The sequence below is a fragment of the Lynx canadensis genome, chromosome B4 (genome assembly GCF_007474595.2).
Source record: "Lynx canadensis isolate LIC74 chromosome B4, mLynCan4.pri.v2, whole genome shotgun sequence".
NCBI lineage: Eukaryota > Metazoa > Chordata > Mammalia > Carnivora > Felidae > Lynx > Lynx canadensis.
Genome location: NC_044309.1, coordinates 109728486 through 109744372, shown reverse-complemented (window position 1 = coordinate 109744372; position 15887 = coordinate 109728486). Strand labels below are relative to the sequence as shown.

The 15887-nt window shown below is 35.1% G+C and overlaps 1 protein-coding gene across 2 annotated transcripts in view; it reads left to right on the top strand.

Moving 5' to 3' along the window:
• CB4H12orf50 (chromosome B4 C12orf50 homolog) overlaps window positions 1-15887 on the top strand; it is a 36821-nt gene that overhangs the window by 7109 nt on the left and 13825 nt on the right. The gene's annotated exons all lie outside the window — the stretch shown is intronic.

Sequence of the window (15887 nt, the reverse complement as noted above, 5' to 3'; positions counted from 1 at the left end):
CTTCCATGGTATACATCAGAGGTGAGCGTATTCAGACAAACCCTTCCCCTTAAGAAATTCTCTTAGTTAAGGGATAATTTGCTCAAAAACACAGTGGCTCAAAACACTGAAGCACCTGCCACCTCCTTGGCTAAATGCACATTATTCTATGATAGATAATTGAATAGAATAATTTGATTCTTATTTTTCTAAGTCAGTGTCTTAGAGTGCCTTAGACAGCTGACTATCTGACCAGTTGAAATGAACTTTAGATCAGCTCACTTCAGAAAATCTAGCTTAGGGGCACCTTGGTGGCTCAGTCGGTTAGCGTCTGACTTTGGTTTGGTCATGATCTCGCAATTTGTGAGTACAAGCCCAGCGTCAGGCTCTGTGTGACAATTCAGAGCCTGGAGCCTGCTTCGGATTCTGTGTCTCCCTCTCTCTCTGCCTCTCCCCCACTTGTGCTCTGTCTCTCTCTGTCTCTCAAAAATGAATAAATGTAAAAAAAAATTAGAAAGTCTAGCCTATTCTATATGTGTACATGACCTTTTTATTCTAAGCATTGGCAAACCATTGTAATTTATATGGTTCTTAAATAGTTTAATAAACACTTTGACTTGAATATTTGACTTGGCAAAACAGACTAATTTTGTGTGTGGGTTGAGGGGAGGAACAGTTGTTAATGGTTATAAGAAGAAAAGAAACATGTTCAACTCCATTCTTTCCTCTTTTGGGAAGAGGGGATGGGTAGTGTAAATGCCCTAACCCACACAGTGGTGATGCCTGGAACAATTGTGGTTGGATGGGGACTCTTCATCCTGACTGGACACTGTTTATGTTCTCATCTTTGGTCCAAAGTGTTTGTAAAAGTGCAACAAAATAAAGGCATGTACTCAAATAGGAGTTTTCTAGGCCTAACATTTGTTAGTTACCTTTGCATTTGAGACCCTCCACCGATTTGTTCTTTAGGATTATGTAAACTGAAACTTTAATTATGATTTAAAAAAAAATGAAGTCAGGTGACGAGAAACCAGAAAAATCTCATATTCAGTGCTTTCACATAATTTCTAAAATTAAGTATTTCTGGTGGCAGCACTATGTTGGGCACCTTGCATGCCTCTTCACAAAAACCTGCTAAATAGATACTATCAACATCCCCATTATAGATGAGGAAACTGAGGCCTAGGAAAGCTAAACATCTTAGGCAGGATACCTGGTTCTGTTAGACTCTAAGACTGTCTTACAAAAACAAAACAACAAGAAAACCAGAGATGGCATTTCAAGAATGCTCCAGTTCTTTTGGTCATTTGAGTGGACTCACCCACAAGACTTCTAACCCGGCTTCATCCTTTTGAGAGGCTAATTCTACCCTACACTTCCCTACCCCGTAGCGTTCCTTTTAAAACTAATAAGATCATTTACTTTAATAGAAAACTCCCTTTTTTTCTTTTAATTTACAGTAAACAGTGAACTACATCTAGCATTTCTGAGTTATGTATATTTCCATTAAATAAGGTTTCCTCTTTCTCTAAGTTTATTTTTTCCATTTATTTATGGCAACACATCAGTGAAATTTCTTCCCTTTAATCATCTGAAGCCCAGAAGTGAAGGTACCCCATCTGGTGTTCACCTAATCCAGAGGTCCTCAACTCTAGCTCCCAATTAGAATTACCGGGGGAGTTTAGGGGCGTCTGGGTGGCTCAGTTGGTTAAGTGTCCGACTTCAGCTCAGGTCATGATCTCACAGTTCCTGGGTTCAAACCCTGCATTGGGCTCTGTGCTGACAGCTCAGAGCCTGGAGTCTGCTTCAGATTCTGTGTCTCCCTCTTTCTCTGCTCCTCCGCCACTCACACTCTGTGTCTCCCTCCTCTCTCAAAATAAATAAAACACTTAAAAAATTTAGAATTACTGGAGGAGCTTAAAAATTAATAACCAACAATGACAATAAAATATTTCCTAGTCACCACCTAGACCACCATTAACTGGTAAGTGTTGAGTCCAGCCTTCACTGTATGTTTTTCCTCCAACATTTCACTTGAAACATTTTCAACAGAAAAGCTGCAAAATAGTTCATGAACAGCCATCCATGTACTCTTCAACAGATACACAAATAAACATTTTGTCAAATTACTCTTTTCCCTCTATTGTACTTACATATATGTAAGTATAATATTTACCTATATGCATATAATGTACCTATACTTATTTATCCCCCTTTTTAAGAACCATTCAATTACTTGGAGATCTAATGAAACTGCAGTTTGATTCAGTGTGTCTAGGCTGGGACCTGGGTCAGCATTTCTAACAAGCTGTCAGGTTCCCAGGACTATGTGTTGAATAGTATAGCCTTATAGTTGTTTTTGTTTTTTTCAATCCAGGATCCAATTAGGCACCATTTATTGCAATTAGTTGTCATGTCTTTTTAATATCTACATGATTTTTTTTTCTTTCATTTGACATTTTAAAGAGTTCAGGCTGGTTGCTTTGCAGAATATCTATCTATCTATTTATTTATTTATTTATTTTTGTTTAAAAATTTTTAAATGTTTATTTATTTTTGAAAGACAGAGAGAGAGAGTGCGAGCAAAGGAGGGGCAGAGAGAGAGGGAGACAGAGGATCCAAAGCAGACTCTGTGCTGAGAGCAGAGAGTCCCATGTGGGGCTTGAACTCACGAACCAACCATGAGATCATGACCTGAGCTGAAGTTGGACGTTTAACCGACTGAGACACCCAGACACCCCCAGAATATATTTTAAATGGGAATTTGTTTGTTTGTTTTATCCTACTTAGATTTAGATTAAACATTTTTGGCAAGAATACTGCAAAGAAGATGAATCAATGTATTTTAAAAACTATACAGATGTTTCTAATGCCCTAATCAAATCATTCCATGAGGTTTTTCCTAAAGAATTATGAAAAGTAAAGAAAAAAATTGAAAAGCCTCTACTCGGGGAGTTATGCAAAAAAATAATCATCTTTTTTACTCTTTCAAGAAAAGGGAAGGATAGTACCCAATTCCCAAAGAATATGAATAAAAACAACTTATTTGTCTAAAAATAACTGAATTATCCAAGCAAAAGATTCTTATAATCTACCTGTTTTGCCTTTGTATTTGTGTTCTAGTTATGGAAGGAATTTATAGCAGGGAATATTGCATTATGATGACAGCATGCATGACATCTGAGTGAAAGGAATTGAATTTGTTTTGAAAATAGATTAAGCACAGAAAGTAGTTGTTCATTTTTGAAATGTCTGGCCATGACACAGTGGTCTATCATATATACTAAACGAGATTCTGTTGGTTGAAAAGCACTGATGTCCTGTTAAATGTTTAAAAACTTATTCTCCTCCCTGTCCCCACTCTGCCAAAAATAAAAACAAAAGCAAAACAAAAGGCAGAATTTGCTTATTTCCATAGAGCAAATATTCTTACCATCGATGATTTCAAGTTACCAATGTAACATCTATCAGCTTGCAAAATAACAATCAGTTCTCATTTGCTGATCTGAGTCTACTCCAGTACACCACTGATTTTAAAAAGACAAACCCACCTTCATCAGATTTGAGGGAAAACTGGAAATTATTGGCTCCTGTACCTGAAGAGATTAAGGACAGAGCTGAACTTAGACCCAGATGTATCTAGGGCTTCCTTTGCCAACCCTTGGCTCTGGGCTTGTTGCCATTCTCCGCATACTAGAGTTGCCCCCAGAAGCCCAAAGACGGAGAACCCTGAGTCAGACTGGATTAAAATCTCATTTTGCCACATACTTCCCACCATAACCTTGGGCAGCTTAATATCTCTGTGGCCTAGTTTCTTCATCTGTATAGTAGAGATAGTAATAATACCTATATCATGGGGTTGGTTTAGATATTTAATGAATTAATACCTAATAGTTCAGAAGAATCTCTGGCAATGAGTAAACACTCATTATTGTCATCATTACCATTGTCATTCCAAAGTAAACTCTGAAGGAAGAAATCTTTTTCAAGTTAAAGCTTTAACATTGAGCCTCATCTAATGATGTGGGAAACATATTCATCCCTGGTAATTGTTCAGGCCAAGGGAATAGCTAATCCTTGGGTCTAGGATGTCATTGTCACTCAAATTAAAGGAATTGAAGATGGGGAAAAGGTGATTCCCTGAAGGAAAACTAACGTCTTTTGCCTAAAATGAGGGAAGGAGTGGGGCGCCTGGGTGGCGCAGTCGGTTAAGCGTCCAACTTCAGCCAGGTCACGATCTCGCGGTCCGTGAGTTCGAGCCCCGCGTCGGGCTCTGGGCTGATGGCTCGGAGCCTGGAGCCTGTTTCCGATTCTGTGTCTCCCTCTCTCTCTGCCCCTCCCCCGTTCATGCTCTGCCTCTCTCTGTCCCAAAAATAAATAAACGTTGAAAAAAAAAATTTAAAATGAGGGAAGGAGTGACTACAAAAACAGTGATGTTACTACATGATATAAAAAAAGTATGTCTTTTTCCAAAGAGTTAGATGAAATCGATCTGATCACACCAAAATTGATTTTAGTAGTATGAAACCATGCTATAGGTAGAAAAATCAAGGTGATGAAAATGATCTATTTGTGTAAATTCATGGAAAGTACATTACAGTACTTCTTTAAAATGCAAATCCCATGGGAAAGTTACTGTAAAACAACAAAGATATACTAATATGTATCAAAACTGTTAGTACACCATTGTTTTAACCACTATAAAGAGGGAAAATTTAACTGTCTAAATGGAATTTTTTTGTTTTTGCATTACTTGATTACCAACTAATTCACCTGAATTATTTTATTCCATAATTTAACTGGGTAGTTTCTTGTCACCAAAATTGCTGTTTTTCCTATACTGTAACTTTCTCCTTCTGATGTATGTTTTAATACACTCAATGGCAAGGTTATCATGAACATTGGTCTTTATTTTGATGAACTATTCCTTAAAACATTTTGATTAAACTCATCATAAATTTAAATAGTTGCAAAAGTTCCAACATTTTATCAATACTGACATTTAAAAATGAAAATCGAGGGGCGCCTGGGTGGCGCAGTCGGTTAAGCGTCCGACTTCAGCCAGGTCACGATCTCGCGGTCCGTGAGTTCGAGCCCCGCGTCGGGCTCTGGGCTGATGGCTCGGAGCCTGGAGCCTGTTTCTGATTCTGTGTCTCCCTCTCTCTCTGCCCCTCCCCCGTTCATGCTCTGTCTCTCTCTGTCCCAAAAATAAATAAACGTTGAAAAAAAAATAAAAAACTTCATATTCGATTAAAAAAAAAATGAAAATCGATATACTCTTGTAAATACATCAGATGACATTTGAATTGCCATATGATTTGATACTCATCATATACTTTAAAAATATAAGAACAATAATCTCAATCAAAATTCAAACGAGTCCTAAAATTTATGTAGAACTGCAAAGAGACCAAGAACAGTGAAGACTGCTTGAAGAACAACAAAATGATAGCCCTTGTTCAACCATATTTCAAGGCCTATAAAGTGATACAGATTAGAATTAGTGTTGTATTAGCCAAGGGCTAACCAAACTGACAAATGGGATAGAATAAGAAGCTGGAGATCCCTGCAGAGATGGATACTTGATTTGTAACAGGTGGCATGGCTGATCAATGGGTAAAGGATGATCTTTTCAGTTAATGACTTAAGGGTGGACTACTCTGACACCATACATAAAAATTAACTCTAGGTAAATTATAGACCAAAATGTAAAAGGCCAATCTTTAAAGGTTTCAGAAAGTAATAAACACACAGAAAGTATTAGCTATTAAAGAAATGATGAATAAATTTGGATGCATTAAAATTAAAATCTGTATTCACCAAAAACACCATAAAAGAATGAAAAGATAAGCCATAGAATGGGAGAAAATATGTGCAGCATATGTTGTTACATGACTTCAATAAAAGACTTTAACTCAATTGTTTGAAGAAAAATCAAGACAGAGAACCTGATGGAACAGGTTTCTCTGTAGGCATTATTGACATTCTGGCCTAGATGGTTCTTTGGTGTGGTGGGGGTGAGGTGAGGTTGGGGGCGTGGGGGTAGGGACTATGCTATGCATTATGGGATTAGCAGCATTTTTGGCTCATACCCATGAGATGCCAACAAAAAGTACACTCAGCCATTGCCAGATGTTCCCTAGGGGAAGGAATAAAATCATCCCCAGCCGAGAACCACTGTGGTAGAAGAATTAGCAGAAAGCATAAACAAGATTTTGAAAAAAATAGGAAATCCGAATGTCAACCAACAAATGAAAATGTGATCAATTTATTAGTAATCAAGGAAATGAAAAAGGAAATCACTTTGAGATATCAGGTTACACTCATTGTATTGGCAAAAAATTTTAAATCTACCAACTGTTGGTAAAACAAAGAGCACTGGGAATTCTTGGGCACTGTAGTTAGTATAAACTGAAACAAGCACTTTGGAAACAGTCTAGAATGATCTCGAGGAAAAGTTATACATAACTTAGTCCAAGTAACTCCACTTTCGGAGCATATATCCTAAAAATATTAATTCCCATGTGCATCCAGATATATGTAAAAGAATGTTCACGGCAGTATTTTTTTGTAATGCCTGAAGGCTAGAAATAACATAAATGTTCAATAATAGTGGGATATATAAAGAGATTGTGGTACATTCATTCAATGGATACCATACAGTTATGAAAATTAATAAAAGAAATATTCAAGCAAGGATACATCTCACAGTTATAATGTTGAGTGGTGGGAAGACAGAAAAAAGAGTGCATACTCTTGAATTCCATTGATAAAATGGAACATTTATAAAATTAAACTTTATTTTTAGAAATACATACTTAGTAGTGAAACTATAAGAAAAATCACAAAGTGATTATTATAAATCACGATGAACATACCTAGTGTGGGTAATGGAGAAGGAAAGTGATATGAACTGGAGAGGACACAGAGGGGGCTGTTATTTCTTGACTTAAGCATTGGCTTTGTGATGTTTATTACATTACACATTTTATGATTTGTGCACTGTTCTGGATATGTGTTATATTTGACAGTTTTCAAAAGGTGATAAATACTTCAAAAATTTCTTCAAAAATTAAAAAAAAATCTTTCCTTCTCCTAAAACTATTATTTTCATTTTCTTCCTTCACATTTTTATCCAAATCTAATATTTGTATGCTTGAGTTTTATTGAGCACCTATGAAATTTAAGTATAATAAAAATGTATATATAAATTGAAATCTAAATTTTTGTTTTATTTTCTATGACAGCAAGTCTCTACACTATGGATCCTCATAATCATTAACACATTTTTAAAATAAATTTCTTTAGGGTTGTTATTATTACAATTATTATTAATACATAATTTGTAAACAGCATAATTACATTGCACACGTTGATAAATTATTATTGCACATAAAAATAGACTTTTATTGGAAAATTATCTATTAATGAGATAATGATCAAAATTATTCTCATCTGTTTATGAAATAAAAAGGCATATAGCTAAAAGCCAATATCCAGCACTAGCATGTTATTCTAATTCTACCAAGAGAATTAGGAGATAGTTAATATTTTATAAGCTGAAATAAAGTGAGGACTGATTTTAATAAGAACAATTCATAATATTATTTGATAAAATGGGTCTTAACTACCTCATGGAACAACACTCAGAAGAAAGTCATTTCAAAATATTTTTTACCCATTGGTTTTATCTAAGATATCATGAGTAATTTGGCAACCCTGTAAATAATTACACCTGAATTAAAAAAAAATTGTGATTCTAAGGTAACTTTCAAAAATGCATCGTAAAGGGTTCCATGGATCTACTCCCTAGTAAGGCAACAATAGTTGATGAAAATTATATTAAACAAAAAGTAAAGTGTCTGGAAATTGTCCTAAGGACATATAGCGAGTTTATTTATTCAAGAAATCTGTTAAACATCAGTAAGAACAGCAAGTCTGGTATTCAAATCACCACCCACTCCTCTTTCCATTCCTCAGTTCACTGTGGCAAAAGTTCTACACCAGGTGGTTCTACCAAGAACACAGGGGGTACTCTGCCTCCAGCTCCCTGCTGAGGACTATGGTATCTTCCTAGGAGGCGCAGGCTGCTACCATTTCTCATACTCCCTCACTCACAGCTTCATGTTGAAAGAGCTCTATTTTTCAGGCTGAGAGTTCTGGGTCTTCTCCTATCCAGCCCCACTCATGGGGCAGTTCTATTACAGAGGTAGCAGGCTTAGAATAAGAAGCCCCAAATTACCCAATTGCAAGAAGGGACAAACCAAAAATATCAGAGGCTATCCCCCTACCTAGTGCCTGCTTATAAAGTAGGGGTGTCATTCCAAGAGAAGTGAGTGCCTGTCCCTGTTCCCAATAGTGGCACTAAGGTTTTGCTTAGGCAGGAGAGGTAGGCTGTAAGAGCAGAGAGCTCTGAGGCTCTCCAAAAGAGATCTGAATTTATCTGGAACAGAACAGAGCATGGGAAAGTTTATAATTATGACACTCTGGAAAACAATGGCGAGTTTGGGGGTAAGAAATGATGAAGAGACTGGTAGCTCTATGAGAGCAACAAGCTAAACTGTAAACCAGATTTGACCAAAGACAACCAAGGAAAGAGTTAAGAAGAGCTCTCCTGGGATTGGAACAAACTTGAAAGACTGAATTCAAAGACTACCTCTGCAAAGGGATCAGAACTTAAGTGAATCGAATGGTGAAGCAGATTATGCCTGAGTGCACTAGTGAAAATAATAGAGCAATCAACCAGCAAGGAATGGAGTCTGACAGCTGTCAGAGATACCAACAGAGGTAGATAGCTTAACAGAGAAACCAAGGAAAGAGACAAACAGAGTCCTGATAAAACCATTGTCATTCCCGGATCACTGTGGATATGTCAAGGCTGCATCCTCTGAGGAGTGACATCAGGGGCTATATAGAGTGGGAGAAAATAGGTTTTGCTAAAATAGTTTGACCGAATCACTAAAATATTAAAAATCAAACAACAACAAACCCTTGGGCTAGGGTTGAGAAATCAAGATCCAGAGTTGCTACAATATATTGTCCAAACTGTCCAGTTTTAAGAAAACTATAAAAAATGTAAAAGACATGGAAAGATGCAGGAAAGTGTAACTCACACATAGGAAAAAAATGTAGGCAACAAAATGCCTTGAGAGGGCTAAGATGTTAGAGTTAGTAGGTATAATTTAAGCAGTTATAATATTTTCAAAATTCTACGGAAAATAGATATTGTGCTTAAAGATATTAAGGTAGGTATAATGATAATGTCTCAATAGAGAATATCAATAAATAGATGCAAACTATGAATAGAAATGAAATTGAAATTCTAGAGTTGCATAGTATAACAATTGAAATGAAAAAAAAATATTAGAAGGGCTCAACATATTTTAGCTGACAGAACAATAAGGAAACTTAAAGAGATTATACAGTCTGAAAAAGAGAGAGAAAACAGAAATAATGGTTGAAAACTCCTCAAATTTAATGAGAAATATTAATCTACATATTCAAGAAGCTCAACAAATTCTAAATAGAATAAACCCAAGGATATCTGCATCCAGACACACTGCAGTTAAAATGTTAAATGTCAAAAACAAAAACAAAATTTTTGAAAACAACAAAGTAAACATAATTTGTCACATGTAAAATAACCTCAGTAAGATTCAGACACACTGTAGTCCATAAGGCAGTAGAAGGACACAAAGTACTAAAAGAAGAAAAAATATATATGCATATGTATATAATTGTATTTTTGAGCCCATAACATTTAGAAATGTAATATATTTGTCAATAAGAGCATAACGGAGGCAGGTGGGAGAAAATCTATTTAATAGTATGGAAATGATACCAGGTGGTAACTCAAATACATAGAAATAAATGAAGAGAATCAGAAATTATAAATAAGGGGCACCTGGGTGGCTGAATTGGTTAAATGTTCAACTCTTAAGCTCATGATTCATGAGTTTGAGCCCTGCATCAGGCTGCGTGCTGACAGCATGGAGCCTGTTTGGGATTCTGTATTTCTCCCCCTCTCTCTGACCCTCCCCTGCTTGCACACACTCTCCCTCAAAAAAATAAACATTAAAAAAATTATATAAAAAAGAAATGAGAAATAAAAAAGTTAATATGACAAATCCTATAGATATATATTTTCTCTTCCTTTTCCTTGAAGCTCCTTTAAAAGATACCAACTTAGGGGTCCCTGGGTAGCTCAGTCAGTTGAGCATCTGATTCTTGATTTTGGCTCAGGTCATGATCTCACCAGTTTCATGAGTTCAAGCCCGACATCAGGCTCTGTGCTGTTAGCCTGGGATTCTCCCTCTCCCTCTGTCCCTCTCCTGATTGAACTCTCTGTCTTCCTCAAAAATAAATAACAAATAAAAAACCTTTTAAAAGATACAAATTTAAGCAAAGTAAATAATTATAACAATGTATTTTTGGGTTTGTAACACATATAGATGTAATATAACAACAATAGCACAAATTGGGAAGGGGGAAAAAGGAATAGAGCTATATAGGAATAACCTTATTAGTTTTAGCTGAAATTAAATAATATAAATCTGTGATTTATACACAGGTGATTATGGTAAGTTAGGAAGTATATGGTAAGCTCTAGAGCAACTCCCAAGAAGATACCTTTAAAAATAGGGAAAACTCATAAAAATAATCAAAATATTTCACTAAAAAATATTCACTCACTGCAAAAGAAAGCAGTGGAGGAAGAGAGGAATAAAAAAGCAAACAGGAAGTAAAATGACAGATAAATATCCAATATATCATTAATAGCATTGAATATGATTGGGTAAAAATACAGAAAAACAGCAGACACTGTCAGATTAAAAATAAATATTCAACTATATGTTATCTACAGGAGACACATTTTAGGTTCAAAAACTCAAGTTGAAAGTGAGAGGATGAAAAAGATGTACTATGCAAACAATTATAAACAACAAGGAAATAGAAGACTTGAACAACTATAAAACAACACAACTGAATATATCTTTAGAACATTCTTTGCAACAATAGCAGAATACATATATTTCTCAAATGCAAATGGAACAATCTCCAGGATAAAGTATATATTAGGCCATAAAACAAAGCTCAATAAATTTGAAATTGTAGAAATCATACAATGTCTGTTCTCCAAACAATGAAATTAGAAATTAATAGGAGAAAAAAAATAATGGTAAACTCACAAATATGTAGAAATTAACACACCTGCAAACAACCAAGAAATTACATGGAAAATTATAAGAGAATTACAAGGAAAATTAGCCAATGCTTTGAAATGAATGAAAATGAAGAAACAGCATACTAAAATTCACGAGATGCACCTAAAGCAGTACTTAGAAGAAATGTTACAGTTGTAATGCCTACATTTAACAATATGATCTCAGGGGTGCCTGGGTGGCTCAGTTGGTTGAGTGTCCAACATTGGTTCAGGTCATGATCTCATGGTTAGTGAGTCTGAGTCCTGCGTGAGGCCCTGCACTGATAATGCAGAGCCTGAGCCTGCTTCACATTCTATTTTCTCTCTGCCACTCCCCTACTTGTGTGTGCACTCTCTCTTTCTCAAAAATAAATATAAAAATTTTAGTAAAAAAAGGAAAATATGATCTCAAATTAATAACTTGATTTTACATTTTAAGACTCTGGAAAAAGGAGCAAAGTAAACCTAAAGCAAACAGAAGGAAGAAAATAATACAGAGTAAAGCAGAAATAATGAAATAGAGAGTAAAAACTGACAGAGAACATCAATGAAAGCAGTGATAAGATCAAGGAAATTGAAACTCTAGCTAGACTAACCAAGAAAAAAAAAAAAAAGTAAGACTGAAATGACTAAAGACTGAAATGAAAGAGGGGACATACTACCAATCTTACAGAAATAATAAAGATTAGAAGGGAATACTATGAACAAATATTATTTTACAACTAATGAAATGGACAACTTTCTAGGAAGATACAAACTACCAAAACTGACTCCAGAAAATAAAAATTTGAAATCTGAACAGACCTATAATAAGGAGATGGAATAAGCACTTAAAAATCTTCCTACAAATAAAAACTCAGGTTCATATGGCTTTACTATTGAATTATACCAAAAAATTGAAGAAAAATTAATAACCAACTCTTCACACTCTTCCTAAAATATAGAAGATGGGGGAGTATTTTCCAACTCATTTTATGAGGCTGGTATTTACTCTGATTTTAAAACCAGACTAAGACATCACAGGTAAATTACAGACCAATGTTCCTGGTGAATAGAGACACAAAAATATTTAATAAAATTATAGAAAATGAAATCCACCAACATTTAAAAAAGGATTATATTCCATGACCAAATGAGATTCATCCCAGAAGTTCAAGGTTGGTTTAACTTTTAAAAATCAATTACTGTAATACACCACATTGATAGAATAAAGAGGAAAAAACATGATCATAATGAAGAAAGTGCATTTAAAAAAACCCAAAACTCTTTTGTGACTAAAAAATAAAGAAATGAAACACTAGCCAAACTAGGAATAGACGGGTACTTACTCAACTTGCTAAAGGATATATGAAAAATCTCCAACTAACATCATACTTAATGGTGAAAGACTGAAAGCATTTCCCCTAAGATCAAGAACAATCACGTTCATTCTTGGCACTTACATTTAAGCCAAGGATGTTCATCCTTGTCACTTGTATTCAAGCCAGAGGAATTGGGCAATGGTAACAAATAAAAGGCAATTAGCTTGGGAAAAAAAGAAATGAAATCATCTCTATACATATGGCATTATCTTTTATTTTAAAAATTCTAGAAATCATTAAAAAACTATTAGAACTAATAAATTCACCAAGGTTACAGGGTAAAAGACTAATATATGATAATTGGTTAGATTTCTATTTATTAGCAAAGAACACATAATTAAAGGAAAATTAAAGGAAAAAATTAAAGGAAAAAAGCAATTACACATAATAGCATCAAAAAGAATAAAATATTTAGGAATTAATTTAGCACAAGAAGTACAAATATTACACTCAAAACTATAAAATATTGTTGCAAGAAATTAAAGAAACTTTAAAAAAATAGAAAGAATAGCTCATGTTCATACATTGGCTATGTTGTTATCATAGTAATTCTTCTCAAATTGATCTATAGTTTCAATGTCACCCTTGTCAAAATCCCGAATGACTTTGAAGAATTGACAAGCTGATTCTAAAATGTATATGGAAATTCAAAGGACCAAGATAGCAAAAAAAAATCTTGAAAATGAAGAACAAAGCTATAGAGCTCAGTGTTAATAATTTCAAAATCTAGACATTATTTCAAAGCTATAGTAACCAAAACCACCTGATACTGGCATAAAAATAGGTATATAGATATAGATCAATGGGATAGAACTGAGAGACCAGAAATAAACCTTTATATCAATCAACCTAGGGTCAATTGGTTTTTGACAAGGATACATAGATCATTCAATGGGGAGAAAGAGTATTTTCAACAAAGGGTGTTAGGGCAACTGGACAGCCACATAAAGTTATTTTGTACTTCTTCCTCACACCTTACACAAACAAATTAACTCAAAATAGATAAAAAAAAAACCTAAAGAGCTAATGTTATAAAACTCTTATAAGGAACCTTAGGTTATGCAAAGCCTTCTGAGAGACACCAGAAGGGCAAGAAACCAAATGAGAAACGGATTAGATTTTATCAAAATTAGAAACTTTTGTGTTTCAAAGAATACCATGAAGAAAATGATAAGACAACCCACAGCATGGGAGAAATATCTGCAAATCCTATATCTGACAAGGGGCTTGTATCCAGAGTATATAAAGAACTCTTGTAACCCAATAATATAAACATAATCCTATGAAAAATATGGGCAAGGAATCTGAAGACATTTCTCAGAGATTTACAAACGGCCAATAAACTCATGAAAGATGTTCATCATGTATCATCAACCATTAGATAAACGTAAATTGAAACCACAATGAGCTACCACTTCATACCCATCAAGATGGTTTAATCAAAAACATATAGTGTTGGGGCGCCTGGGTGGCGCAGTCGGTTAGGCGTCCGACTTCAGCCAGGTCACGATCTCGCGGTCCGTGAGTTCGAGCCCCGCATCAGGCTCTGGGCTGATGGCTCGGAGCCTGGAGCCTGTTTCTGATTCTGTGTCTCCCTCTCTCTCTGCCCCTCCCCCGTTCATGCTCTGTCTCTCTCTGTCCCAAAAATAAATAAACGTTGAAAAAAAAATTTTAAAAACATAGAGTGTTAACAAGGATGTGAAGAATTTGGAATCTTCATACATTGCAGGAAGGCATGTAAAATGGTACAATTGTTTTGGAAAACATTCTGGCAGCTACTCAAAATATTAAACAGAGTCAGCATGTTTCCCAGTGATTCCACTTCTAGGTGTATATCCAAGAGATGTGAAAACATATGTCCACATGAAAACTTGTACACAAATGTTCATACCTACATTATAACAGCCAAAGCAGTGGAAATAACCCATGTATCCACCTTCAGATGAATGGGTAAATTGTGGTATATGTCTACAGTGGAATATTATTTGTATAAAAAAGGAATACAGTATTATTACAGGTGACAGCATGACTAAACCTTGAAAACACTATGGTAAGTGGAAGACGTCATGTACAAAAGACCACATATTGTATGATTCCACTCACATGAAATATGTAGAATAGGCAAATTCATAGAAACAAGGTATGTCAGTGCTTGTGTAGAGGTATGGGTGTTTGAAAGACATGAAGAGTAACTGCTAATGGGAATAGGTTTCTTCTTTGGAGTGATGTCCTAAAATTAGGGCAATGGTTGCACAACTCTGTAAATATACTAAAAACTATTGAACTGTATATTTATATTGGTGACTTGTATGGTATATGAATTAGATCTCAATGAAACTTCTAAAAATGTGGCTCTAAAATTTACTGTTTAGAATGTTCAGTGAAGCTTTTCTTTGCAGCTAATGACAAGTCTTGGGAATATATATTGAGAATAGCTAAAAAGCTTTATTTAAAGCCATGTTTTTCCTTCAGAGTTTTTACCAGTGCTTTCCTTCCATTGATGTCAAGAGACTTTCCCTTCAAGAGTTATGTATTATATAACATTAGTCCAGAAATGGGAGAGGCAGAATTTTTCAACAAAAATTCTTAACTGCTGCCATACTCTACCATGCATTTGAATTTATAATGTTCCAAAATGGACACTAGTAGCACTTTTTCTAATACTTTGTGTATTCATTTTCTGTTACTGCTGTAACAAATTACCATCAACCAAGTGGCTTTAACAACCCATTTGATATCTTGTAGATCTATACTCTAGAAATTCCACGAAGACTTTCTGATTAAAATTAAGCTGTCTCCAGGGAAGCATTTTTCTTCTAAAGACTCTGGGAGAGAACCTCTTTCCTTGCCTTTTCCAGTTTCTATAGGCCTCCTGTATTCCATGGTTCATGTCCTCCTTCTTCCATCTTCGATGAAAGTCAAGTCCTTCTGACACTGCATCACTTGACATAGTTTCCATTGTCACATCTCTTTTCCTGGCTCTCTTTCTCTGCATCTCTCTTCCATTTGTAAAGATCCTTTTGATTACTTTGAGCCCACCTGGATAATTCAGGGCAAAAAATCTGCCAATTTTAAGGTCACCTGATTATGTCTTAATTCTACCTGCAGCCTCAATACCTCTTTCTCATATAACTTAATACATACACAAGGTCTAGGGATTAGGACATGGACATCTTGGGGGGGGTATTATTTTGCCTACCACATCATGATTTTCTCCTAGTAGAAATGTATATAAATTAAGGTAATGGAGAAAGTCCTATGGGTTTATGGTAGTTTGGTTTATCACTAACGGAGGATTTCTCTTTTGAGCATGTAAATTCTGGCATGAGTGAAGGGTAGGTCTT